Consider the following 27,542-nt stretch of genomic DNA (forward strand, 5'->3'; position numbering starts at 1 on the left):
TTATGTACGGTGCGAGCGTATATGACGGTGGCATAGGCGCGCTCAGAAGCGTCGGCGAAAACGTGCAACTCTGTAAACGATTGTTTTGTTCCGACTCCGACCCAACGGTTGACCTTAAGGTCAGATAGGAGTTGCAATTGCGTGCGATGATCAAGCCACATCTTGGCTATCGTATCTGGTACTGGGTCATCCCATCCAATATTGGATCGCCATATATCCTGAAATAACATTTTCGACCTAATCGTTGCGGGTGAAAGCAGACTCAATGGATCAAAAAGTTTGCTGGCATCGGCTAGAAATGCTCTCTTAGTTAAGACGCGGGCAGGTTCTCCTAGAGAAATAGAAAAGATAAAATAGTCTTCTTTCATATACCAAATTAGTCCCAGCGCATGTACATTGTTGCCATCTACGGTGTAGTGTGATATGTTCTTGGATTCACTTGCGATAGTCTCATTTAATTCCGTACAATTTGACGCCCACTTCCTTAATTCGAACCCACCTTCTCGTAGAATATCGGACACATTTCGCTGCAATGCCTTGAGCTCCGACTTGCTAGACGCACCAGTGAGAAGGTCGTCCATGTAGAAATCCTTAAGGATTGCAGTGACTGATTTTTGACAAGTATTGGAAGATTGTATGGCGGTTTGTTGCATCGATTTGACAGCCAAATGCGAGGCGGACGCAACTCCATAAGTAACGCGTAGCATGCGGTAGTTTGTAATAGGTAGAGATGTGTTAGAGCGCCAAACAATTCGATGTAAGTCAACGTGTTTATCCGAAACACAGACTTGTCGATACATTTTTGCAACGTCTGCAGTTACTGCGTATTTATGTATTCTAAAGCGCAAAAGAATTGAGTACAAGTCTTCTTGTAATTGAGGACCTACATAAAGCGCATCGTTGAGGGATCTCCCCGTTGTGGTTTTAGCAGATGCGTTAACACAACTCGCAATTTTGTCGTGACGCTGGACTCTTTTACAACAGCATGGTGTGGCATGTAATAGGCATCTTTGTTCGTTTCAGGCGCGACCTCCATATGACCCATTTCAAGCAATTCCTGCATGAATTCGTTATAGCGTGTCCACAGCTCCTGATCACCGTCGAATCTGCGCTCCATTCGTAAGAGGCTTCGCACGGCAACATCTCTTGATTCACCTAACGGCACGTCGAACTTGAGCGGTAACTCCACTACAAAGCGTCCGTCCAAACTTCGAGTATGTGTAGATTCAAAATGCTCTTCGCAGTACCGTTCCTCGTGAGTTAGATATCTTGTTTGCGGTGCTTCTTCACACAATCTAGTTAATGCTCTGTCTAAATTTACATCACAGTGCAACGATTGTATATGGTTTGCAGGTGGAACAGATGTATCTACGTTTCCACACAGCGTCCAGCCGAAGACTGTCTTTTGTATTATTGGCGTACCAGGTGGGCCTTTACGCAGCTCAGTTAAAATGAGTCGATCCATGTAGTCCATGCCAACTAAGATATCTACACGACCGGGTTCCATATAGTGAGGGTCAGCTTACAACGACCACCCTGAGAAGCGCCAATTCCGGTTACACATATGGACGAAGATTTGCGGGTTAAACCTAGTCGTTGTACGCATGCCTCAGTTACGAATGTAGCGTGAGAACCTGAATCGAATAATAAGCGAGCACTCTGCCATCGATCAGCAGAATCACGTACCTTTACTAGGGCGGTTGATAACAACACAGCTTTATGTGTTGTAGGCATTGGTTTGACCTTGGAATTAAGGCAAGCGGAAGCGGATATAACTGCGGTTTGCGGGGGAGAACTAGCGGCGGGTAGCGTAACTGCAGCGGTGCGTGGTGAGTCGACGACGTGAGAAGAGGTAGATGCTTCTGGCGAATTGTGAAGCAATGTTTGGTGTCGCTGCCGACATATTCGGCAGGAAGACGCGCTATTGCAGCGGTCCTTAAAATGTCCAGTACACTTAAACAGTTCAAGCAAGCCTTGGACTCTTTGGCGAATTTTGATCTAGCATTTGAATCTAGGCTACGGAATTTTTCACAAGAATAGATTTTGTGACCTGCCTTGCAGTATGTACAACGCATTTGATGTGCGGTGGCATGAAAAGATTTAGCTGATTTACCGACTGGTTTTTGTATGTTCGGTTTTCCTGTCAATAATTGGGTTGCCGGCGTTGATATCATCGCTAACGAGCGACATCTTATTTCCAGAAACGCTGAAAGACTCGAAGGTAGGAGGATCGTCGCTAGTGAGCGAGAGCTCCCACTGTTTGCGAGTTTCAAAGGCAAGTTTGTGTACAATTTCATGGACTAGCCAATCATCCCAAAAATCTACTGGTCACCCTAAAGCTTTAAGTTCCCTTATGTGTTGTTGAAACGCATTCAATACGCTCTTAATAGAGTCCGCAGTGTCGCTTGTCGCCTTACGTATATCTGCGATGACTCGAAGGTGCGCTTCTACAATAACTCGCATTAATTTATATCGCGACTTTAGTAGATTCCATGCCTCTGAATAGTTGGCATCGCAAATTTTGAAACCGCTGATAATGCTAAGAGCATCACCCTTTAAACAGCTACGTAAATAGTGTAGCTTCTGACCACCTGACAACGAAGTATTAGAATCTACGAGAGTACAAAAGGCGTCGTAGAAAGGGACTCACTGAGTGGAATCACCCGCGAAGGTTGGTAGTTCCATTTTAGGAAGTTTAATGGATGCAGAAACAGTAGCATGCGGGTTTGGGGGATTAGCAACTGATTCCTACATTTCTGTACGCGCTTGAAATTTGCTAATGCTGTAGCGTACCAGGTCTCGGCCTGGATGCGCGCGTTCTGCCCGACCTCGATGTTATCAGCACCACAAGAAATCTCGACCTCATCTTGGGCTGTATTAAATCTTACCCACTGCTCACTTAATAACTGCAGATAGCTTTCCACATTATCCAAATCTAAAATAAATGCTTCGTCCTTGCTTTTGGTCATGTACCTTTTGATAGAATTTAGTGCGGAGTCGCGTGTTTTGACAAACGCTAACATTTTTTTGTGTAGAATAAATTTTCAAATTGAAATTAAATGGGTTTTGCAGGGAGTAAATTAACAACGCAGCTTCTTTAAGTTTAATTGATTTTGCGGTGGGTTAATATAATATAACGCAGATATTTATTATAAAGTTTATTTATAATATGTATTATGTATTAATAAGCAATGATGTTTTAATTGTCGTATGTATGTATTTGGTCAGGGACCATGCGGAAATTTTAACACCAGAAATTTTGGGGTTATACTTGCGGTTTCGATGTATGTATGTTGTATGCGTGTGGAGCGATACGGCTCCGGAGGACCAGAAAATGGTGCGGCGGATTTTGTTCGATATGGACTGTATGCGCAAATGGTAGCACCTGTTGTTGTTGCGGTTGCTTCGAGTTTCCAAATAATAAGCGTTCAGGTTTTTGGTAACTTAGTTTTAATTCTTCAAAGTAAAACCTCTAATTAATAATCACTACGTTATAGAAAGTATTATTTGGTGACTCTGGCAGTCGTATATGCACAAAAATGCATGTAATTTCACAAATTATAATTATTTAGGCAGCGCCGATGTTAACGAGATGAAAGCACGAAAAAAGTCATTTTGCTAGTTGTTATTAACTAACTATTGGAAGTTACGAACGATAGAATGAGAGAATGCAACTGTGTAGACTTGCATGTTAACCCTTATGTTATCATATTTGCATAAGCTCAACATGTTTAGGTACTCAACACAATATGTTTAAATGAACTCAACACTATGAGTGATTAGCACATAAATAGAAAATACCTACGAGTGCCCCGTAACACATATGTCTCATACATATATGACATTGATGAGTATAAACTGATCTCATAGTCGCTTTACCTCAGTAGCACGTTGATTTCGTGTGTAATACACTTGCCGCCTTTCAGTGAGTTTTACAGCTCCGGCTCACGCTCAATTCTTACGGGAATGCTCTGGATCATTGAGAGACTTCAGAAGCAGATGTCGTGAAATTTTCGCACACGTGAAATGTGACAGCTACTTTATAGTGGACGCATAGTCGTACATTACCACTAAAGGTGAACACCAATTGCTAGTATTAATTTTTGTAATTATGCCCTTTCGTTCCAAATTATCCAGTTCACGTTCTACTTTTTCACGTATGGCAAAAGGCACTGGCCCTTGCTTTAAGAACACTGGCTTTGCACCCTGCCGTAATTTTAAACTACAAACCAAATCTGGAATGCATCCAACACGGTCTTCGAAATTTTCTTATATACTCCAACTGTTTATTGGAAATTGCACTGTATATGTAATTCGTTGCTTGTATGCCTTTTTGCTCCCACTCCTCATCTTTGTCAGAAGCCGTTTTCTCCCTCATAGCTACATCCCTGCATTTCTTAAATTGCATAAACTTTAGCACTCGCAGCCTCCAATTGCTGTAGTCTGTGCCATCAAATATTGGTATTACTTTGTCGCTATTTTTAACTGCCGCCATTTTGTTACTGCAACACGTTTTTACAGAACCTTCACGCTAGATTCTTTTTCGAGTATTTATTTGAACTTTTATATTTATATTATGTTCCTCACCAAACCTTTAAGCCAGCTACGATGTTAGATAATCCAATAGAACAAACGCCGGTTGCTTCAGTATAACAAAATGTAATTTTATTTAATTTAACGTTGCAGTGTATTAACACATATGTATATTTCAAGAAGTAAGAAAAGCAAGAGTGATCATAGAAAACAATCGAAACTAATCGTTTTAGGTTCTTCTTAGCTTAGTGCGTTGCCATATCAATGGAATATAAAAGTACCATTTTTCAACAATATCGATATGAAAAAAAAAAATGTATATATGTAAGAATAATGATAGTAGGAAAAAAAGGGCTGCCAACTATTAGTAAATACATAACACACGGATAAAGGATATGGGTACTGTTTACACCATATAGCATTCCCACTTTCTGTTCGTATTTCCGCTCTTACATCTGTTCTAAACGGAAAATTTGTATCAATATTTGAGTGTAATTCTTCAATTCTCTGTTTTATCAAATTTCTGTACTGCTCAAGGTTTTTTCCTTGACATCTTTGTTCCTTCCAAAGAAAATATTTATTAGTTTTATTGAAACATTTATCGGTTACTTGCTCTGAACCGTTTTCACTCTTTAATGAATAATTATCATTCATATAATTATTGGCTTCCCCTTTTGAGCCTTTCTCCCTCTTTAATGAGTCGTTATCCTTTAAATAATTAATGGCTGCCCGTTTTGGGCCTTTTTCACTCCCTGAAGTGCAATCATATCTATCAACTTTCACTTCAAGATTTCCAGATGTTGTAAGTTTGTGAAATATATTATTGCCTTGCAGACAAAAAACACGTCTTGCTGGTTATACGAACGATGTTAGAGAGAGCGATTTTAATAAAGATAACTTTTGCATATCGGTATACATTACATGGTATAATTATCAAATACAATGTTAATTCACAATACCCTCACTCAAAAGTTACATTTAAACTTGAAATAATAGTAATAGAAATATAGAAAATGTTATGGTAACGCATCTTTGGTGGAAGCAGTAAGGAAGGCGGTCGGCATGATGTGGTGGTGCACAGTGGCTAGTCATTGTCGGCTGGGGCGGGTCCTTGCCAACCTTACTGTTCTGCGCCATAAACAGAAAAAAGTTCCTATCATGCCTATCAAAACTGAAAGCTGTCAAAATCAAAAAACCCTGACAGAAGCGCAGAGACCGACTCAAAACGCTTATAAGTTCAAACTAAAACGACATCCGGTCGAACCGGATGCCACGGACAGACATTCAACAATTTAAAATTCAAAAAGAAATAACCGCAAAAAAAATACCGAACCGGACATGACCGGTTACTAATCGCTGAAAATCAAACTCAAAAATAAAACGCTGAAAATTTAAAAGAAAACAAACAAAAAGAGAAATGGGCCGAATATAACTTGGGGGCGCCGCGGGTGTTGTTGCGACGCCCGGTGCATATCCCACCCTCAAATCCATGGCCACCGACGCACCTAGTTTTCGGTGGCCCCTTACCTGTAAACCCTACGTGCCTTCTAAAAGAAAAAGAACGCCAGCATTCCCATTACTACAAGGTTTTTATTGACAATTCATTATATGACCAAAAGAAAACTGAATTAATATTAGGCAAAATTCGAGAGATTACGGCTAACTAATGTTAAATCTTCCAAAATCACGATCAAAAGAGACGTAGGCTTGCTTATCATCGAAAGTGAATTTGGTTTTGATTGTTAATGAGGGTAATAGAAGAAAACTGAGTCTGTTTAGATGTTGATTTTGTAAGGTAATATTCCTTGCAAACGTTCTGACATAAAACCTAGATACATAAATTCAAAGAATTAGGTACTCAGACGTTGCATACATCAATTTCACATTTCAGGTTGATAGAGCGAGAGCTGGAGTCATCTTGATACAACTGTGATCATGTTAGTTTGAAACCTTGTTTTTAAAATAATAGTCTGAAAACAGTTGACTTGAAGTCGAAACACCGGATCCTGTCGCTTCGATCGCAGCCCGATTGGTCTACATTGGTCAACTTCAAAATCAACTCAATTCTTCCTTTGGTTCCCTTTTCCTTTGAACTTGGTGTAAAAGCGTTTAAAGGTTACTGCTAATGTGATTTGGGAAGTTTGTTGCTAACTGGTTGGAGCAAAAAAAAACTTTCTAGAACATTGATCAAAGTTGCATCAATTGGCCGACTACTCATAATTTCCTCACCTACTATACAAATTTACTTATCACTATTACATTGTATGTCTGTGTTGCTATTGTTCTGCACCGCACTGTAGGTTCTTGCGACCTTTGCACTTATCTAGGCCCTGGCCGAAATACCTACTCCGTAAAAAAAAATTATTGGTTGCTAGGTTAGAGGAAGGCCCTAGATGTAACCAGTAAGAAAGGGAGGGGTACCTAAAAAAATTGTGGTATTTTATTTTAGTTTGTTTTGCGGTAGTTTATTTTATTTTTATTCTGTTTTATTTGAGTTTTATTTCTTTTCTTTATTTTATTTATGTTAGGTTATTTCCTTTAGTCTATTTTACTTCAATTACTTTGTTTTAGGTTAGGTAACTTTATCCTGGGGTCCTACTCTGTATTGCGATGCGAAAGGCAGTGCGATGCGAAAATAAATTGCGATGCGAAAGGTAATTGGAACTCTGTAGCGCTATCGCATCGGTAACAATGTCGCTTTTTTATTTTTCGCTAATTTTTTGCTTGAGTATGCATCACTGACCAAACTCAAAGAAAGAGAACAAAAGAAACAAGGCGATTACAATTTCGGCAAACGATTAATTTTTGTTGAACAAATTAAAAAAGGATTCTGTAGCATTATGGAACGATTTAAATGAAGAAAGGATTGATTTAAATGAAGAAATCCTCCCAGTTCAGAAATTGAACTGGAAGAAGTGAACGTGATAAATACAGAAAACGTGGAAAATCATAGAATGGGAAATATTGCTAGTTGTATCAGAGAACAAATAAAAAATGACATGATTTCAAATAGAAATGCTTTATAAAAAAGTGGTTTCGATTTAATTGTTATTTATTTATGTATTTTAAGTCCATTAGGATTACAAATTGTTGCTTTTGTGTTTGTTTTGTTTTTTGAGTTGTCCTATATATTTTTAAATGAATATAAAGATATCAATTTATAAAATCATCAATTAATACTTACCTACATATTTGAACAATGCGAATGCCTATTACTTGTAGCAAGAAAAATGCGAAAATGAATGCTGTTTGACATTCGCTTTCGCTTTACAGAGTGCCGGCAATGCGAAAAGGTAGAAAAATTGCGAATGGGCAAAATGTGAATGCGAAAGTCAAAATATACATGCGAATGTCAAGATACAGAGTACCAATTTTGCGATTTCGCGTATTTTTTCTTTCGCATCGCAATACAGAGTAGGCCCCCTGATTTAATATTAATTTTTGTTTGATTTTACCATTACTTTCATTTGAACATATTTCCCCCCTCCTTTTTCCCTTTTCCCAGCTATAAACATTTCCTTCTCAATAATTTATATTTTCATCCAAAAAAAGCTTTTATGTTAACTTAGCAAAATTTCGCAACGGTAAGAACCTGTATGCACCTATAAATTCATTCTTCTCTAGAGTACCAATTCATCCGTGATTTAGACTAATAGCTATGTATGCTTATCTAGGTAGTAGGCAGTGCGTCAATCGCGTAGACCTACTTATGCGGTTTTCTAGATAACTTAATAACCAAGTTAACGTTTATAACGCACATAATGTATAGTTTGAAAATAAATTCTTTTTTTTTTGCAATTTTCTTTTAGTGTATTCCTAGTAAATATATATTCAATTAAAACTTAAACTTTTAAATTTGTGGTAAATCATACTCCTTGAAGAAATTGTTTTACCTGTTCAGGTAAAACGTAAACTTTTAAATTTATAGTAAATCCTACTCTTTAACGAAATCGTTTTACATATTCAAGTAAAACGTAAACTTTTAAATTTATTGTAAATCCTACTCATTAACGAAATCGTTTTACATATTCAGGTAAAACGTAAACTTTTAAATTTATAGTAAATCATACTCATTAACGAAATCCTTTTGCATTTAACAGTCAGCGCTGGTATTGTTTTTTTTTTCTTGCTTCTAAATTAATTAAACTTCTTTAACTTAACTTTACGTTACGTCTACATTTTTAACTTTGCATCAAGTGGATGCTGCTTGCTCTCTTTAACTTAGGTATATGTATGTATGTATTACGTGTTAAGATTTTATACTAGGATTGTAGCCTTAAATTTGAATATGTTTGTATATTAATACTATACGTTGTTGCAGAGTCAAAAAATGAAAGAACAAGGTTGAGAGTACAAATACGTATATTTAGTCAGTATCGGAACGAACTCACCGCTTTAACCGCAGATATTCGTGGTCGTAATCGGTATGGCCGCAGGCCTATGCTCGCGGCCTTGCGGTTGTTGTTGTAGCTGGTATTGTTACGCTGGGATTGTTGTAGTCGGTATGGTTGCGGCTAGTATTGTTGTAGCCGGTGTGATCGTAGCTTATATGGTTGCGGCTAGTATTGTTGTAGCCGGTATGGTCGTAGCTGATATGATTGCGGCTAGTATTGTTGTAGCCGGTATGGTCGTAGCTGATAGGGTTGCGGCTAGTATTGTTGTAGCCGGTATGGTCGTAGCTGATATGGTTGCGGCTAGTATTGTTGTCGGTGGTACCGCCTGTTGTTGCTGTTAACATTAGTGGCCGTAGGCCTATGTTCAGCGGCCCTGCTACGTGCGTTGCAGCTGGTGGTGGTGGTACGTCTGGTGGTTGTCGCGCTCGTGGTTGGCGCTATTGAAGGGTTTGGGGGAGGTACTACCGAGGGTGATGCTCGTGGTAATAATGGGCGCTGTTGGTGGTGGTTGGCGCGTTGAAATGGTTGTGGTTGTCCTGACGATGGTGATGCTCGTGGTAATAATGGGCGCGGTTGGTGGTGGTTGGCGCGCTGAAATGGTTGTGGTTGTCCTGACGATGGTGATGCTCGTGGTAATAATAAGCGCCGTTGGTGGTGGTTGGCGCGTTGAAATGGTTGTGGTTGCTGGTGGTTGTGGCAAGTATGTGCGTTATCAAAAATGATTGCGTCGCGTTGATTTTGATAGTGAACGGGAGGGTTGGTTCTACGCCCCAGATCCCAATTGACACCTACTGTTTCCTGGCGATGTATACATTTAGGGCGTCTGGGTTTCAGGCATGGCGCGACGGGGACGAAGATTGATAGGTCTAATGCCTCAATATAACGTACGAATTCTTATCAAAATCGGTTCGCAGGTCCAGGTTGCCGATTAAAATTATTTAAGTGATCCTCGAAAATATCTTCTGCGTACGGTCATCCTTGCCCAGCTTGTGCAAAATGCTGTTACCAACTTGTAGCCAAATAAGTGAAGCACGCAAGAATTGGAAAACGGTAGTGCCTGCGTTGTTTTATTAGCCGTAGCGAAATGTGTGAATCAATATGAAATTGAAAGATATTTACCGATTACGCAGGGAATTTACCTAATTCCAGTACAAAATATTAAATGCGACCGCACGATTTGGGAGACAAAGTAAGAAGAGCGTTTTATTACCGGAAATGAACAGAGCCTTTTTAACAGTTTCATATTACATGGTTTTCATTACATAAATGACATTTCAATTTAACTTAACCTTCCAATACTCTCCCTAAATTGAAATTCATATACATACATAGATTAATTCGAAATTATATTCTTATTTAAGGACATACATATGTATATATAAATGTATATATATATTACGCTTCCAAACAGCTTCCTACTCAAAAGACTTATCAATTTATTTTGTTTTAATTTAAAAATATAATTTAGCTTAAATGGCTTAATGCCGCAAAAGTTTTATTCAAGACCAAAAATTTTAAAAAAGGATTCCAGTTTTTGTCGCGATGTTGCTTTCGTCAATACATCTGCTGGCATCTCGTTCGTCTTTAAATAGATCAGTTTGACTACCTTTTGTATGACTTGCTGGTGAATAAATTTGACCTTTACGTCAATATGTTTTGTTCGCGATGAATATGTATTATTACAAGCAAATTGTATTGCGCCTTGATTGTCGCAATGAAGGTAAATCGTCTTTGATGAATTTGGAAATATTTCCCTCTCCAGTTGTTTTAACCAAGTGGCTTCTTGAATAGCTGCGGTCATTGCCATGAACTCAGCTTCACTGGTGGAGAGTGCAATTGTTGGTTGCCGCTCTGTGCACCATGAAATTGCCCCATGCTGCATAGTGAACAAATACCCTGTCGTTGAGCGTCGCTCGTCTTCGTCACCGGCCCAATCAGAGTCACAATATCCCTGAATTTCTGTTGTCGCCTTTTTGTATGTAATACCCTTTTGCATAGTGCCTTTTAAATAACGCAAGACACGTTTAGCGGCACTCCAATGTGCTTTGCCGGGGTTTTCATTGTAGCGACTTAAAACATTTACCGCAAAACAAATGTCTGGCCGCGATACTTGAACACAAAACTGTAATGCGCCAACTAACTGTCGATAAGGCACATTTTTCATTTCACCTACCTCTTTATCGTTTTTCGGGCATATCGCTTTGGACAGTTTGGTTTGCATCTATGGGATTTGTCACTGAGTTGCAGTCACTCATTTTGAAACGAGATAAAATATCTTTGATATATTTTGTTTGATCTATGGTAATGGTTCCGGCTTTTCTATCGCGCGTTACACGAACTCCAAGTACCGATGATACCTCGCCCATATCCTTCATCTTAAATCGTGCGAACAACATGTTTGTCAGCTTATTTTCCATATCTTCGTTATTAGAAAAAATCAGTATGTCATCGACATAAATGGTTACTATAAATATATAACGATCGTCGGCTATGCAGTAAACACATTGATCGGTCAATGACCGTTTCAGTCCGAAAATCAAAAGCGCTTCGTTTAATGTCGAATTCCAAACTCGGCTCGACTGTTTTAGTCCGTATATTGATTTTACTAGCTTGCAGCAACGATCTGTGCCATCACTGAAACCTTCCGGTTGCGTCATAAAAATTTCTTCCTCAAGCTCACCATGTAAAAATGCTGTAACGACATCAAGCTGTCGAATATTTAAATCAAATTTTGCTGCGATGGCCATCAAGTAACGTATAGTGGTGAGCCTAACTACAGGCGAAAATGTGTCGTGATAGTCAATGCCTTCGATTTGGGTATATCCTTTTGCGACCAACCTTGCCTTTCTATTGGTAGCATTTCCTTCAATGTCCCTCTTCGTTTTATATACCCACTTGCACTTTACAAGTGACTTACCTTTGGGTAGATCAACTAATTCCCACGTCTTATTTTGAATCAGGGAGTCGAACTCAACTTTCATGGCGCGCTTCCATAAATCGGCGTCATCGCTCATCATTGCTTGTTGCAATGATGTAGGGTCACATGCACTAAATGCGTATGCGAAAACATTATAATTCGGCTTTGGTTTTTCAATGTTTCGTGATGATTTTTGGCGTGGCTCCAGATCAGCCAATTCATCTTCGGCAATTTCTCGGGATGGTTCCCATTCGGTTTCATCACACGTCGTTTCGACTATAGAGTCTGTGTCCATTCTGTTCGGTGAAGATGTTACAATCTGTGAATCTCTTGGAGACGGCATATTTTTCACTGTTATATCAGTCGACGATTCTTCCTCCTCTCATTCAAGATTGTCATCTTCGGAGTATTGCAAACAAAACTGATTAGTACTATCAATATCAACAGAATTTACCTTGCCGGCGTTCTCCGTTTCCCAAAACACGACGTCTCTAATCACGATTACCTTTTTGGTGCGTTCGTTGTATAGCCTGTACGCCTTGGAGTCTGAAGCATACCCAGTAAAAATGCATTCGACTGATTTGTCATCTAATTTCGATCGCGTTTGTTTTGGTACTTGGACGAATGCACGGCAACCGAAAACTTTGAGGAAAGACAAATTAGGTTTTAAGCCTGACCAAACCTCTTCTGGAGATTTTTCTCTTGTACCCTTGCACGGAATGCGATTGATGATGTATGCCGCTGTCGTCACTGCCTCTGCCCAAAATATTTTAGGCAATCCCGAATCAATAAGTAAGCATCGCACTTTCTCCATGACTGCGATTCATTCGTTCAGCTAGCCCATTTTGCTGCGGACTGTATGCTGCTGACTTTTGGTGCAATATGCCGCTTGTGTCGAATAACTTTCTAAATCGCTGGTTGCAATATTCGGTGCCATTATCAGTCCGTAACGTTTTTATTTTGCAGCCACTTTCTTTTTCGGCCATTGACTTGAACTTTACGAAGCAGTCGAATACGTCGCTTTTATTTTTAATTACGTATACAAATAACTCTCGAAAAGTCGTCGACGAAGGTCACAAAATATTTGCACCCACTAAACGAATTAACTGGTAATGGGCCGCAAACATCACTATGAACCAGTTCTAGTTTTTGTGATGCAGCGCTAAATACGGCGCTAAACGGTATGCGACTTTGTTTACCTTTTATGCATGTGTCACACATGCCTGATTGTGAAATTGTCAAATTCTTTATGTCGCTTTTCAAAAATTACATGCATTCAAAGCTTGCATGCCCCAGACGACGATGCCATAAAGCCAAATTTTGTTTTGGTCTTTCTATTATGATCGGCTCTTTCGCTGTGAACGATTTAACATTTTGAGCGACATCCAACTTGAACAAATCTTTCACTAAACTTGCAGTTGCTATAACCTTCCCGTGAGCATCAAATATTTTACATAAATAATACCGCGTTATTGTTCTTTACCATCTGGCTGACTGATAATAAGTTCGCGCAAATGTTCGGCACAAAATGCACATTATTTATTTGTATTTCTTTTGACGAACCATTTTTCTTTATCAGTTGTTTGACTGTGCCTACGCAATCTATTTTTATTTTTTCGTTATTAGCAACTATCACTTCTTTTTGACTTGGTTTGCTTTTGTTTTCTATCACCGATATGTCTTTTGTCATATGGGCTGTGCATCCACTGTCAATAAACCAGTCCGAGTGTAAATCATGCGATTGAGTGAGCAACGACGAGAACAGAATTGTCTCACTTTTATCGTTTTTTCGTTGATCTCTTTTTCTCTCTTTCGCCACTTTACAGTTTTTAACAATGTGACCTGTTGAGCCACAACCAAAGCAACGTCTATTTTTTGTATTCTTGAATTTATACTTGCTTTTAGCAACAAGGGCTGCTTCACTCGATTCACCTGTTTCATTTGCTAGTTCCAAGCCTTGCAATAACATATTTTTGACATAGTCAACACTGATTTCAACGCCTGAATTTTCGACCGCCAATATCATTGGCTTATATTCCGCTGGTAAGCCCACCAACATTAAGAAACCAGCCACTTCTTCATCAATTTTGAAATGCGTTTTGACTTTCAACCATAATGCACTCATTTTGCTTACGTAATCTTCCATTGAGTTGCATTCCTTTTGTTTGAGTGACACGAACTGCTGTAAAAGTGCCAATTTGCGGCCAGCGCCGGTGTCATCAAAAGCTCTCACAATGCTATTCCATGCTTCATATGCCGTATTTGCGGATTCAACATGGGCATAAGTACATGGCTCCAGCAATAGTGTTAACTCGCCAACTGCTTTAAGGTCAGCTTCTTTATCTTTCTCGCTCACCGTTTCTGGCAATTCTTTCGTGCAATTTTTCCACAGGCCTTTAACAATAATATGTGCCTTAGCACCGACTTTCCACTCTGCATAGTTCGACCTTTAAGACGATTAAATGATAGTTGATATAATGCCATCTTAATAGACGATGTGTGTGAAAACGTGACCGCGAGTTCCGGCAATTAAAAGATTGGAAAAAATATATTTTGCGAATACGTGGAATTCACTTCGATTTGATTAATTTTAAACTAGATTAGGCTGCGGATGGCCCATAACCTGAAAGATATTTACCGATTACGCAGGGAATTTACCTAATTCCAGTAGAAAATATTAAATGCGACCGCACGATTTGGGAGACAAAGTAAGAAGAGCGTTTTATTACCGGAAATGAACAGAGCATTTTTGACAGTTTCATATTACATGGTTTTCATTACATTAATGACATTTCAATTTAACTTAACCTTCAATAGAAATAGAAAAAGAAATGTAGTGCCTGCGCTGTTTCGTCAGCTTCTAGCAAGAATAGTGAGTCACATATGAAATTGAAAACTTGTAGTGCATGCGATGCCTTGTCCGCTTGTAACAAAATGTGTGAATCAATATGGAATTGAAAAATTGTAGTTGCACATCACTTGTTTGTGCCGATCACCATAACCATGGAAGCGCACCATCCATGTCTTGGTCAAATCCACCACTTATTCGTGAAATTATTTTAGCATTCTCAGCATAATCTTTCTATGTGTTAGATTGCTGTTTCCAATGCCACTTACACGCAAGAAAAATTTAGCTTGACCACTTACTTGCACCTTACTTAAATTTTTTAAATTTATTTTGTTGACTCAGCCTTGGTAGTACCGGGAAGAAAAAACCCCAACCTCTCTCGAGTCGAATCCAGCAGAAAAAGAAAAAACCCAAGCCCGCTTCCGTATATGGTTCCGCTATCTAGATCCACCGATCAATCGATACTTCGATGTTTTTATCGGTTCGTTCAACCCACGTGTTGCCTCATGTTCCTGTCACACATACCATATTCCGATTTTAAAGTCGTCGTGTTGATGATAGGCGTATGGGATTTAGGGGAAACAACTTTTGTGTCGTGAGAGAATAGTAACTACCAAGGTGTTGATTATGTTTTACTTTTGCCATTACTTTGTGGCAATCTTTATACCAGTGAAAATACAAAAAAAACACAGAACCAGCTGATGAGATGAATTACCCAGCAAAGTGTTTAACCACCCCAGGCAACCATGAGTGAGGGTGAATCCTAGCCCTTTTCCTATCCTCAGCCAACTGGTACGTTCCAAGGGTGACTCTCCCAAGTGGATCATAACAAAAAATAATGACATTTAAGATAAACCATATTGTTGAATAAATTGAGACAACTTTGAATTGTTTACTGGCTTCGTCATGATATCAGCAACAATTTCCTTGGTACAAAGTGATATGGTAACGCATCTACAATGGAGCAGCAAGCAAGGCAGTCGGCATGATCTAGTGGTGCACCTGGCTAGTCATGTCGGGTGGGCGGGGGAGAAAAAAGGTCATATCATGCCTTTAAAAAAACTGTCACAAATCGCAGAGCCGACTCAAAACGCTTACAATTCAAAATAAAAACGACATCCGGCAGAACCGGATGCCACGGACAAACCGTTACAGTACCATCGAATGATATTTTACATTCCTGGAGTTTTACCACTATGCTGCTCGAAGCAGGGTTCGTTGGGTTTACTACCGCCGGAGTTGGGTTTCGTTCCGTTCGAATCACGTTGCAATTAAAATTCATCGATTGCTGAGCAGACTAGAGCTGCGTTGAGCTGGTCCATGTTGTTCCTGATTGTTCCTATTTCCCTTCGCATTTCCTCCTGCGAAGTCCGAAATAACTGGTGCAGTACGAGTCTTCACGAGGAGCTTCGGCGCGGATCCCTGGGGTATGCGTCCTATTGCTTGCAGTTCCTTCAAAATTCCCATGATTTTCTGGCAACACACTAGCTCCGCCTTGTGCGTATGTCGACACATTAGTCATTAGACCCGATATATTATGCGTATATATTAGTGGCGCGTAAAGATTGTTAGTGCTTGCCTGCATTCCGGTCATTTTGGCCCGGGGCTTGTATTCGCCCCGCTGGATCTCTATCTATGCTACCCACTGGTGTATGCATCACCAGGGGGCGCTTAGCCCTTGATACCGCCCCCCTATTATTGCTACCCCGGTACTGGTTACCTCTAAAATTGCCCCACTCCCGAACGGAGTGTTCCTCGTGGCCATTCGCCCAAACGATTGGTCCTGCGACATTATAATCAAAAAAATTAAGTAAATTGCTAAACTTGAGTATTAGTGTTATAAAAAAACTTCTATCTAAAGGAAAAACGTAAGGCAGTTAGGGATTAAAAAAAAGGTCGGAACTCAGGGGTCTTAGGGACCCACCTATGCGACTGGTTGGGGCCACTAGGGTCAGTTCCAGACACACACAGTTTGGTCCCAGCACACCCAGCCGCAACGCAGGGGCGGTCTCCAGGGTTCACCTCTGGGACTGGCGGGGGGTGTTGGGGCCTCCCGTCCACTCAAACTGGACATACACCATTCATACTAACAACACAAATTCGGCTAAAAAACACGTTACCTATAAAATGTAACACAAAAAAAAAAATTATAAAATTTAACGAAAAAAAACCAAACCCAATTAGCGGACATAAATATTACCAAAGCCGACTAACGGACAACATCCGGAAACTCTAAACCCCCAAATCTACAAAAAAAAAACTAAGTGCGTGCAGCACTGCCTCACCGGGTGCATGCAAAATCCGGAGGACACGACCTGCAGTCCCGTGGAACCCTCAGCTACTGTCCCCAATGACCACTCCGGAAACGCTTCCCAAGGCATTCGGTTCTATGTACCGGAGCGACTCGGGATTTTCCCAGACGAAGGACTGTCATTTCAACGTGACCCTATTTAATTTGTTGCGTCCCTCCCACAAATTGTCATCCTCCCAGCAGCTCCTTGCAGCAGGACTGCTCCATACTCTCTTACTCCGGGAAGGCATCGAATCCAATCCGGGTCCGTCTCCTGACCCCGGTCCTGAGAAATGGTTTTGCTGCATCTGCCGGAAAAGAATCTTTTTAGGACGGTCATACTCTGTTCAGTGTGTCTCGTGCAAGAGATGGTTGCATCGGACAGGTTGTTCTGGGCTTGATCCCAAAACCCGACGTCCACGTAACTTTTATAAATCTTTTGTGGCTCCTTGCTGTTCACGCCCAAGGGCGTCCCGTAGTCTACGCCTAAGCGCCCCACTACCTTCCAGCAGTCCCGCTGCTCAGTAAGCCACAACAAGTACCCGCTGCTGCTCGCGCCCCACGGCGCCAACAACTCAAACAGCTGATACCACTCATAACTACTACCTTCGGAGTAGAGTTGGTAGCAATGCTGAGCATCAGCCCCTGCCCCCGTCTTCTCCCCCCCCCCCCCCCCCCTCTTTTCCGGAAGCAATCGTGCAGGTCAGGGAAACAGACTCTTAGTCCCAACCTCCGTTTGCACCGTCTGCCTGCACAGAATATATAGGTTTGCGACATCCGCCCAATGCAGCTCCTGCCTTGGGTGGTGCCACTTTCCTAGATGTTCTGCTCTCCGCGACGGCAACCCCCCGACGGGTTTCATCGCGCCATGTTGCCATGTTGCGGTTTCGTTCCGTTCGAATCACGTTGCAATTAAAATTCATCGATTGCTGAGCAGACTAGAGCTGCGTTGAGCTGGTCCATGTTGTTCCTGATTGTTCCTATTTCCCTTCGCATTTCCTCCTGCGAAGTCCGAAATAACTGGTGCAGTACGAGTCTTCACGAGGAGCTTCGGCGCGGATCCCTGGGGTATGCGTCCTATTGCTTGCAGTTCCTTCAAAATTCCCATGATTTTCTGGCAACACACTAGCTCCGCCTTGTGCGTATGTCGACACATTAGTCATTAGACCCGATATATTATGCGTATATATTAGTGGCGCGTAAAGATTGTTAGTGCTTGCCTGCATTCCGGTCATTTTGGCCCGGGGCTTGTATTCGCCCCGCTGGATCTCTATCTATGCTACCCACTGGTGTATGCATCACCAGGGGGCGCTTAGCCCTTGATACCGCCCCCCTATTATTGCTACCCCGGTACTGGTTACCTCTAAAATTGCCCCACTCCCGAACGGAGTGTTCCTCGTGGCCATTCGCCCAAACGATTGGTCCTGCGACATTATAATCAAAAAAATTAAGTAAATTGCTAAACTTGAGTATTAGTGTTATAAAAAAACTTCTATCTAAAGGAAAAACGTAAGGCAGTTAGGGATTAAAAAAAAGGTCGGAACTCAGGGGTCTTAGGGACCCACCTATGCGACTGGTTGGGGCCACTAGGGTCAGTTCCAGACACACACAGTTTGGTCCCAGCACACCCAGCCGCAACGCAGGGGCGGTCTCCAGGGTTCACCTCTGGGACTGGCTGGGGGTGTTGGGGCCTCCCGTCCACTCAAACTGGACATACACCATTCATACTAACAACACAAATTCGGCTAAAAAACACGTTACCTATAAAATGTAACACAAAAAAAAAAATTATAAAATTTAACGAAAAAAAACCAAACCCAATTAGCGGACATAAATATTACCAAAGCCGACTAACGGACAACATCCGGAAACTCTAAACCCCCAAATCTACAAAAAAAAAACTAAGTGCGTGCAGCACTGCCTCACCGGGTGCATGCAAAATCCGGAGGACACGACCTGCAGTCCCGTGGAACCCTCAGCTACTGTCCCCAATGACCACTCCGGAAACGCTTCCCAAGGCATTCGGTTCTATGTACCGGAGCGACTCGGGATTTTCCCAGACGAAGGACTGTCATTTCAACGTGACCCTATTTAATTTGTTGCGTCCCTCCCACAAATTGTCATCCTCCCAGCAGCTCCTTGCAGCAGGACTGCTCCATACTCTCTTACTCCGGGAAGGCATCGAATCCAATCCGGGTCCGTCTCCTGACCCCGGTCCTGAGAAATGGTTTTGCTGCATCTGCCGGAAAAGAATCTTTTTAGGACGGTCATACTCTGTTCAGTGTGTCTCGTGCAAGAGATGGTTGCATCGGACAGGTTGTTCTGGGCTTGATCCCAAAACCCGACGTCCACGTAACTTTTATAAATCTTTTGTGGCTCCTTGCTGTTCACGCCCAAGGGCGTCCCGTAGTCTACGCCTAAGCGCCCCACTACCTTCCAGCAGTCCCGCTGCTCAGTAAGCCACAACAAGTACCCGCTGCTGCTCGCGCCCCACGGCGCCAACAACTCAAACAGCTGATACCACTCATAACTACTACCTTCGGAGTAGAGTTGGTAGCAATGCTGAGCATCAGCCCCTGCCCCCGTCTTCTCCCCCCCCCCCTCTTTTCCGGAAGCAATCGTGCAGGTCAGGGAAACAGACTCTTAGTCCCAACCTCCGTTTGCACCGTCTGCCTGCACAGAATGTATAGGTTTGCGACATCCGCCCAATGCAGCTCCTGCCTTGGGTGGTGCCACTTTCCTAGATGTTCTGCTCTCCGCGACGGCAACCCCCCGACGGGTTTCATCGCGCCATGTTGCCATGTTGCGGTTTCGTTCCGTTCGAATCACGTTGCAATTAAAATTCATCGATTGCTGAGCAGACTAGAGCTGCGTTGAGCTGGTCCATGTTGTTCCTGATTGTTCCTATTTCCCTTCGCATTTCCTCCTGCGAAGTCAGAAATAACTGGTGCAGTACGAGTCTTCACGAGGAGCTTCGGCGCGGATCCCTGGGGTATGCGTCCTATTGCTTGCAGTTCCTTCAAAATTCCCATGATTTTCTGGCAACACACTAGCTCCGCCTTGTGCGTATGTCGACACATTAGTCATTAGACCCGATATATTATGCGTATATATTAGTGGCGCGTAAAGATTGTTAGTGCTTGCCTGCATTCCGGTCATTTTGGCCCGGGGCTTGTATTCGCCCCGCTGGATCTCTATCTATGCTACCCACTGGTGTATGCATCACCAGGGGGCGCTTAGCCCTTGATACCGCCCCCCTATTATTGCTACCCCGGTACTGGTTACCTCTTAAATTGCCCCCACTCCCGAACGGAGTGTTCCTCGTGGCCATTCGCCCAAACGATTGGTCCTGCGACATTATAATCAAAAAAATTAAGTAAATTGCTAAACTTGAGTATTAGTGTTATAAAAAAACTTCTATCTAAAGGAAAAACGTAAGGCAGTTAGGGATTAAAAAAAAGGTCGGAACTCAGGGGTCTTAGGGACCCACCTATGCGACTGGTTGGGGCCACTAGGGTCAGTTCCAGACACACACAGTTTGGTCCCAGCACACCCAGCCGCAACGCAGGGGCGGTCTCCAGGGTTCACCTCTGGGACTGGCTGGGGGTGTTGGGGCCTCCCGTCCACTCAAACTGGACATACACCATTCATACTAACAACACAAATTCGGCTAAAAAACACGTTACCTATAAAATGTAACACAAAAAAAAAAATTATAAAATTTAACGAAAAAAAACCAAACCCAATTAGCGGACATAAATATTACCAAAGCCGACTAACGGACAACATCCGGAAACTCTAAACCCCCAAATCTACAAAAAAAAAAACTAAGTGCGTGCAGCACTGCCTCACCGGGTGCATGCAAAATCCGGAGGACACGACCTGCAGTCCCGTGGAACCCTCAGCTACTGTCCCCAATGACCACTCCGGAAACGCTTCCCAAGGCATTCGGTTCTATGTACCGGAGCGACTCGGGATTTTCCCAGACGAAGGACTGTCATTTCAACGTGACCCTATTTAATTTGTTGCGTCCCTCCCACAAATTGTCATCCTCCCAGCAGCTCCTTGCAGCAGGACTGCTCCATACTTTCTTACTCCGGGAAGGCATCGAATCCAATCCGGGTCCGTCTCCTGACCCCGGTCCTGAGAAATGGTTTTGCTGCATCTGCCGGAAAAGAATCTTTTTAGGACGGTCATACTCTGTTCAGTGTGTCTCGTGCAAGAGATGGTTGCATCGGACAGGTTGTTCTGGGCTTGATCCCAAAACCCGACGTCCACGTAACTTTTATAAATCTTTTGTGGCTCCTTGCTGTTCACGCCCAAGGGCGTCCCGTAGTCTACGCCTAAGCGCCCCACTACCTTCCAGCAGTCCCGCTGCTCAGTAAGCCACAACAAGTACCCGCTGCTGCTCGCGCCCCACGGCGCCAACAACTCAAACAGCTGATACCACTCATAACTACTACCTTCGGAGTAGAGTTGGTAGCAATGCTGAGCATCAGCCCCTGCCCCCGTCTTCTCCCCCCCCCCCCCCCTCTTTTCCGGAAGCAATCGTGCAGGTCAGGGAAACAGACTCTTAGTCCCAACCTCCGTTTGCACCGTCTGCCTGCACAGAATATATAGGTTTGCGACATCCGCCCAATGCAGCTCCTGCCTTGGGTGGTGCCACTTTCCTAGATGTTCTGCTCTCCGCGACGGCAACCCCCCGACGGGTTTCATCGCGCCATGTTGCCAGGTCGCAAACCCAAATCATCCGGGTACCCCAATGCTTGCCCAAGGACGCCCAGTCCCAGGGCCACAACAGCAATTGCGTCCTGGCCTTCCACAACCCAGGCGTAGTCACCCGTCACTTACCCCCAGAGTGGCGGCGTCTCCCCTTATGCACTTCAGAATTCTGCAGTTAAACTGTAATGGACTAACTGGGAAGATTACGGAGATAGTCGATTTCATGAAGCGGCACAACATCCGCATTGCTGCGATTCAAGAGACTAAACTCACAGCAAGATCTGCATTGCAGACCTGCTCTGGGTATAATGTCCACAGGAAAGACCGCGAGAGCGAAAATGGAGGTGGCCTCGCGTTTATCATACACCACTCTGTGCAATATTATATATTTGATCCTGGCATCGACCGCAGGGACAATGTCTTAGAACGTCAAGGCCTATCTGTCCGGTCAGGCGATGCAAACCTAGAAATCATCAACATATACATCCCTCCTGCCACCTGTTGCCCCATTGGCTACCGCCCTAATATCAGGGCCTTACTCACTGGCAACAATCGCATTATCTTAGGCGATTTCAATGCCCATCATGATCTATGGCATTCAAACTTGCGGGCGGACAGTAGGGGTGAGATGTTGGCCGATCAAATAGAAGAAACGATGTTCTGCACAATAAACGGAGACGCCCCCACACGTATGGTAGGAAGCTGTCACAGCTCGCCAGATATCTCAATCGTGAGCGCAGAACTCGTAAACTGCGTCAACTGGCAGCCGATGGTAACATTGGCATCCGACCACCTGCCCATATTTATTTCGCTCGAGCGTACCGCCGACTTCATCGTCACCGAAAAACGCACTTTCTTAAAATTCAAAAAAGGAAAGTGGGAAGAATATAAATCTTTTACAGACAACCGCTTTGCTGCCCTCCCTATCCAGACTGATGCCCGCCAAGGGGATCGTGCTTTCCGTAAGGTCATTGAATCCGCCTCGGCACGTTTCATTCCCGCCGGGAGAATTCCCGAAATCCGGCCCCACTTCCCGGCGGAGGCCGCAAACTTAGCGAGAGAACGTGACCTTATAAGACAGCTTGATCCAGGCGACCCCCAAATAAGGGATATAAACCAACGCATCAGATTGCTTGTGGACGAACACAAGCGGGCGAAATGAGAGGAGCCCCTAAGAGGTTGTAACCCCTCTACCGGTGTGGGAAAACTTTGGCCCACCGTAAAGTCCCTATCGAATTCGACTAAGCACAAAGACAAAGTTTCCATCGCCTTTGGCGAAAAAGTGCTGTCGGATGCGAAAAAATGCGCGAGCGCTTTCTGCCGACAATATATAATGCATCCTACGGTCGACAAAGATAGACGGAGAGCCAATAGACACGCACATAAACACAAATTCAGCGCGTCACCAATCACCATCAAAGCTAAAGAGGTTGAGGACGCCATTGTTCGCGCTAAACCATCCAAAGCAGTGGGCCCAGACGGCATAGCCATGCCGATGCTTAAAAGCCTAGGGAAAGAGGGTTTCAAATATTTAGCGCATGTCTTCACCCTGTCTCTTTCCACCTTTGTCATACCCGAGAAATGGAAAATGGCCAAGGTGGTTCCGCTACTAAAGCCTGGGAAACCAGCTAACATAGGTGAATCGTATCGTCCAATATCTCTCCTATCGCCAGTGGCAAAGACGCTTGAAGCCATTTGGCTCCCTTATTTCCAAGCAAATTTGCAGCTAGCCCCTCAACTCCATAGCACTACCACCGCGCTAAATGCCATTAGCACCCAGATACATTGCGGTTTAAATCAATACCCCCACCATAGAACAGTACTCGTAGCGCTAGACCTATCAAAAGCTTTTGATACGGTCAACCATGGCTCGTTACTGCAAGACCTGGAAGGGTCTACCCTTCCCCCATGTCTTAAAAGGTGGACCGCAAATTATCTGGGTGGTCGGAAGGCATCGGTGCAATTTAGAAACGAAACACCAAAACAAAGGAGAATTAAACAAGGGGTGGTGTCCTATCCCCACTTTTGTTTAATTTCTATATATCTAAGCTACCTTCACCACCGGAAGGAGTCACAATCGTTTCCTACGCCGATGACTGCACAATAATGGCCACAGGCCCAGGCCCAAAGATCGATGCGCTATGCAATAAAATAAACGGCTACCTCCCTGATCTCTCCAGTTTTTTCGCCTCGCGAAACCTGGCATTATCACCGACTAAATCTTCCGCGACCTTATTTACAACATGGACGTCCCAAATGTCAACCATTTTGAACATCCACGTCGATGGCACTACGCTACCGACTGTCCTACACCCCAAAATCTTGGGTGTGACGTTTGATCAGGATCTACATTTTGGTGAGCACGCAACCGCAATTGTTCCGAGAATTCAGAGCCGTAGCAAAATCCTCAAATCCCTTGCTGGCAGTACCTGGGGAAAAGATAAAGAAACGCTCATGACTACATACAAAGCAATTAGCCAGCTGATTACGTGCTACGCGTCACCCATATGGTCGCCAAGCCTAAAAATTACCCACTGGAAGAAACTACAGGCCTGCCAAAATACTGCTCTCAGAATCGCCACGGGCTGTCTTCTTATGTCCCCAGAACACCATCTGCATAATGAGGCTAGAATACTCCCCATCAGGGAGAGAAATGAGATGCTGACCAAACAGTTCCTGTTGAATACTCAGAAACCTGGGCATTCCAACAGACATCTGATTGATGAACCAGCACCGCCTAGGGGCTTAAGGAGTCATCTCCGTAAGCATTTTGAGGAAATACGGCACCTGAGAACCCAGCCGTATGAAGCGAAAAAACACAAGCAGGTCCTTGGTGAACTACATAAACAGGCGTGGGACCTTTATGCCGGGAATTGTCCGGTGAATCCAGTACTTAAAGAAAAGTATCCAAAACTCGCGGAAGAGGAACGCATACTCCCCAGGGAAACGCGTGTCACTCTTGCTCAACTTCGTTCTGGATACTGTAACAGGTTAAACTCTTACCTATCCAGAATCAACCCCGACATACAAAATGTATGCCCCGCTTGCAATGTATCCCCACATGACACCAACCATCTCTTTAATTGTAATGTGGAACCAACGCCTCTAACACCCCTTTCCTTATGGTCCACCCCTGTTGAAACGGCAAGTTTCCTTGGACTCCCGTTAGAGGATATTTATGACAATTTGTGATCGGTCGCGGCTATTAGGTGGGGCGAGCATTGCTACAACAACAACAACAACCACTCCGGAAAACTCGATCCGTCAAACCATCCCATCGCAACGCAGGTGGCTGCTCCCCTGGGACTGATGGGATGGTCAACTTCACAAGTTGACCCGAACTGACCGCCGAGACCAGCGCCTCAGGTGCCCCTCAGGGCGCCCTCAGCGACTGTCAACGATGATCATTCCGGACAACTTGATCCATCCAACCATCACATATGGAATGGTCAAACTTCACAAGCTGACCAGGAATGACCAGCGCGACAGCGCCTAGGACACCAAAGCGTTGGGCGCCATCTGTTATGGAAACGCATCTACAGTGAAGCAGCAAGGAAGGCAGTCGGCATATCAAGTGGTGCACTTTGGCTAGTCATGGCGGCTGGGCGGGGGTTCTTGCCAACCCTGTTATCCTGCGTCATAAACAGAAAAAAATCTTATCATGCCTATTCAAAACTAACTGTCAAAAGCGCAGAGCCGACTCAAAACGCTTATAATTCAAAATAAAACGACATCCGGTCGAACCGGATGCCACGGACAGGCCGTTAAATTCACATCAAAGTTCAAAACACTAAAAAAAATTAACCGAAAAATAAGACTCGAATTTGAATTTAAACTACAACTGAACACTACAAACTGAAATTTTAAAACAATTGGAAGAACAAAAAAATCCGAACCGGATACGACCGGTTACAACGCTGAGAACCAAATAACAAAAAAAAAAGCTGAAAATTAGAAAGGGGGGAAACAAAAAAAAACCGAATATGCATGGGGCGCCGCGGGTGGTGTTGCGACGCCCGGTGCTTTTCCCACCCTCAAAAATCATGGTCACCGACGCACCTACATTTTCGGTGGCCCCTTACCTGAATTACCCAAGTGCCTTCTAAATGAGAATGAGAATGAGACAGAACGCCAGCATTCCCATTTTTAGCAATATTTATTTATAATTCATTATGAAATAAAAAAAACCAAATGTACATATATTGATTCTTACTCTAAGCTAAAGGTAAAATAATCAAAGTTTTGTAAGCTTAATGTTCATTCTAGAAAAGCTTCAAAAACAAACTTGCATTATTCTTGTTGGATAGCCCTTCTTTCTAATTTTAGTCTCACTTATTTTATGTTACATTTATTAATAATATCCTGAACAATGTAGATAAATATAAACAATTCATAAAAGATTATTACTTATTCGATTATATTGATCGACCTCACTCCATGAAATCAATAGGTAAGGCAATTATCCTACTCGTTGACGTTTTCAATTTCTTCTTATTATACTCAAAATCTTTAACAAAATTATCGCCCAAAAATTTAAATTTAAAAACCCAAGAAGTACTTCTCTAAATTATTGAAATTAGTCGTATTGTTCGAACTATTCGGTTAGATTCGTTTTGAATAATTCGAAAGTACGACCACTGGCACACGACTGCTTTAAACAAGGAAATGGGAAATTTTAACTTAATTAGTGAATTATTATATTTTTGGGGTAGGTATAAGTATTTAGGGTTATGCATTAGCATTTATGTGTTAGTTGCTACTAATTCCTAATTAATTATTATTGATGTATTGGTTTGTGGCTACAAATATGTATGTAAGTTCACAAAATTATTATATTATGGCATAGGTATGTACTCACACCATTGGGTGATCCCTAGTCAAGCTGACCAATGACGGGTAGGTTAGCGCTATCCATTCACTGCAGTTACAACTCCAACAATGTGTGCCCAAGGACATAATCCTTTTGCGTGCTAAGCACAGCTAACACCACTGGAGGCCTTACTCTTCGCTCAGAACAACTTGCTCAATCTTAATATTGTGACTCCTTCCCTTTTCTTTGGAGGCTTTATAGTAAGGTAGCATTGGCGATACCAACCATCGGTCTGGCATGTAACTAACCGAATATAATAAAAAAGTGTATGCTTCTTATGTAACTGTGCATTAGATTGCAACAAAAAAAAAATCGTAGCTTCTCCCGAAATTTCTTTTCTTTAATTTTGTTTCAGCCTATTAACTGTGCCGCATAACTATAACACTACTTATATGACACTAGAAGTCCCGGCATACCTTGTCCTGCCCTAAATTTGGCCTATCTGCATACATTTTAATAAGCTTTTTCCGTCTGAATAGCCCTCCCCCCCTCTTCACTTTTTCCTAATCCTTTTATTCACTCCTCCCTCCGTCTTTTTCGCTTCATCTATCTCCATCTTCGTCTCAGTCTATCTCTTTCTCAATCTCCTTCTCTCTTTTCTCTTCTCTCAATTTCTTCTCATTCTATCTCTTTCTCAATCTCCTTCTCTCTTTTCTCTTCTCTCAATTTCTTCTCATTCTTCTGCATCCCTTATTGCCTGTCCCAGAGGGTGGTATGTATTTTATTCCAGTCCCAGTGCCAGTCCCACTCCGAGTCTCAGTCCCAGTCCTAGTCCTAATCCCAGTCCCAGTCCGTCTCTGGATAATATATTACTCTGTACTAAAGCACTCATCAATAGCTTTCATTTGATATCCATATTGTATAAACACTGTCTAGGCATTCACTGGCCCACGGTTTGGTCTATATATCGAGACCCTAGTCACCCAAGGGTATGAAAATTACCCTCTACACAACTAAAGACTCCTGAA

General features: G+C 42.8%; 1 protein-coding gene across 7 annotated transcripts in view; it reads left to right on the forward strand.

Annotated features, from left to right (window-relative positions):
- qkr54B (quaking related 54B) overlaps window positions 1–27,542 on the forward strand; it is a 234,130-nt gene that overhangs the window by 57,356 nt on the left and 149,232 nt on the right. The gene's annotated exons all lie outside the window — the stretch shown is intronic.

The sequence above is a fragment of the Eurosta solidaginis genome, chromosome 3 (genome assembly GCF_040869045.1).
Source record: "Eurosta solidaginis isolate ZX-2024a chromosome 3, ASM4086904v1, whole genome shotgun sequence".
Lineage (NCBI taxonomy): Eukaryota > Metazoa > Arthropoda > Insecta > Diptera > Tephritidae > Eurosta > Eurosta solidaginis.